Raw genomic sequence first — 2,547 nt, 5'->3', positions numbered from 1 at the left:
TTGCATGACGGCTCGCCTGCTTCACCAATCTTCTCTCCCGGTCTTCCCCACCGCCATCGCTCACAGCGGCTCCCTGCTCGCGGATAAGGAGGGCGCGTGTGAGATGAACAGCGCGTGATAACGCGGGTCAGTCTGTTTCATCTTAAAGGAACGGTAAAGAGTTTAATTGACCTCCTGATCGACAACTTTTCTCTCCGGGAATCTTTCCTCTTCGTTGATGCGTGTTAATCTAGAGACTGTGTGATAAGGACCGCGGGACGCTTCATTGACATTCGAGCATCGTATCCTTTATCTGAACAGTATATAATGATTGACTGTTGATGCATTTTAAAAATATTTTACTTCCATCAAGAAAAGAGAGACAAGAATCTTTGAACTGTATTCATCCTGATAATTAACTGAGTTGGTTTGATTTCAGAGTTCCAGGATCTTACATAAAATATATATGAACATTTTTGAATCAGTTAAGGTTTTGCTGTTTGAGGCATATTCATTCGTAGTCATTTTTCATGTTTTATGTGTGTTTACTTAACTTTTGAGACATGTTTGAGGATATTGATAATGATGATTTCAGCCCTACGAAACAACCTAATTTAACTTTTCCAATGGGCAGGGGCGGTGGGCCTGAAATTTATCACAACAGGAAGATGAAGTTACATCTCATGGTTATGGGAGAGGGAGAGCGTTAGCTAATGTGGGTCTTGACTATATGCACGCAGTTGATTCAGCAATCGGTGCTTCTGTAGGCCCAACAGCTAGCTCCACCCCAATCACACGCCCGGATACTGAACGTGTAATTTCTTCCGAGGCATTAGGAAGCATAATTTCAGATTTGGCTCACAAAATAGGGGAGAGTATTTCAGCCAGCCTTAATCTTGCGCACCAGCCCAGTACGGCCTAATCCTCCTTGCCAGTCTCAGCACTCCAGTGAGTGTACTGATGCATCTAGTCTGAGGGTGATAGTTCAGCAAGATTCAGCACCTCCACCATTCTTCAGGGGCGATAAGAGTGATTTGTTTACGGTCCATGAATGGGAGGATATGATGTGCAGTTATTTAAGCAGAATGAAATCCAAAACGCAAACTGATGTTTCTGATCTCATCATGAGCAGACTGGCTGGAAAAGCGAGAGATGTTGTCAAGGTCTCCCTACGAAGCCACCCTGAACTGAATGCCAGTGAACTTCCAAGTGCTGTGTTTGATATACTGAAACGCAACTTCAGTGAGTTGGCTTACTCAAATATGCCTATGGCTGACTTTTATAATACTGTCCCAAGAGCAGATGAAAGTCCCATGGATTACTGGATACGTCTTAACAAGGCCATAGATGTTGCTGACGAGTGCTTGCGCAGACGTCATAAGAGCGTCGAGGATCCTGCTGCAGAAGCTGTCATGATGTTTATTTCGCATTGTCCAGACCCAAGTCTTGCTATGTCTTTTCAGTTTAAACCAGCTGAGAAGTGGAGCGCCGCTGAGGTCCAGGAGCGGTTGGATAGTCATCAGAGGGATCTAAAGAGAGTTTCATCGAGGACACAGCACACCATGTCTTTGTCAACTTGCAACCAGTGCACTGTTACAGCATGTCCCAATTCTGTGTCCAGTTCTCCTCAGCAGCCTGCTTCTATGCCAGTCTCTGCCTCCTGTAAGTCATGTTAATCCTCATGCTGTTCCATTCTCTCCAGACACCAGTCTTCAACATGTGGTTGGCATGATGGATAGAGTCCTGTCATTGTGCACTGCCTCTTTAACTTCACCCAGTCAGGTTCATGCAGACAAAACTTCGGACTTCAAGACCAATTTAGGCTCTGCATGTAGGGTCTGTCGATCCAAGGAACACACTACGTACTCACATTGTAGACGTGACAGGCTATGTCGTCACTGTCTCAGTCCTGGCCACTTTAAGAGTGACTGTCCCAAAGCAGCATGCCCTGCGACTCCCTCAGATAGTTAAACTGAATAGCCCATGTGATGAGAGGGGTAACATGGGCAATTTTAATAAAACCTCCCTCACAGAAGCAGTGGATGTGCAAAATGCTTTCGTGAACAGCTGCGAGTCATTGCCAGAAGACAAAACCGTGTTATATGTGGGGTCTCAGAGAGTTGATGGGGCAAGTGAGTTGTTTTATGCTCCTGTGACAGTTTGTGGCCGTTACACATTAAAGGGATTACTGGATTCTGGTAGTATGTCCTGCACGCTTAGTGAAGAGTGTGAGTCCATGTTGCAAGCTGATGGTATTCTTCCACATCCTCAAGTGATTCCAAGTAATGTGGTTCTGGTTGGCTGTGGTGGCCTTACGATTCAGCCAAAGTGTACATACGACTTGGAGATTGACGTTTATGGATTTCAGTTTGTTGTTCCAACTCTTGTTGTGCCTGGACAAAGAGACGAGTTCATAATTGGAAGCAAAGTGATCAAATGCATTCTACAGAAGATGAAATCTCATGACAAGTGCTGGGAACTTGTTTCCTGCAGTAACGGTAATCCTGAGTGTGAGCAATTCCTCGAGCTTCTGAGCTGCATCTCCCGATGGTCTGGCCCTCAGCAGCC

Source organism: Sinocyclocheilus grahami, unplaced genomic scaffold (assembly GCF_001515645.1).
Source record: "Sinocyclocheilus grahami isolate Dianchi unplaced genomic scaffold, SAMN03320097.WGS_v1.1 scaffold1142.1, whole genome shotgun sequence".
Classification (NCBI taxonomy): domain Eukaryota; kingdom Metazoa; phylum Chordata; class Actinopteri; order Cypriniformes; family Cyprinidae; genus Sinocyclocheilus; species Sinocyclocheilus grahami.
Note: the sequence above shows the minus strand (reverse complement) of the source record.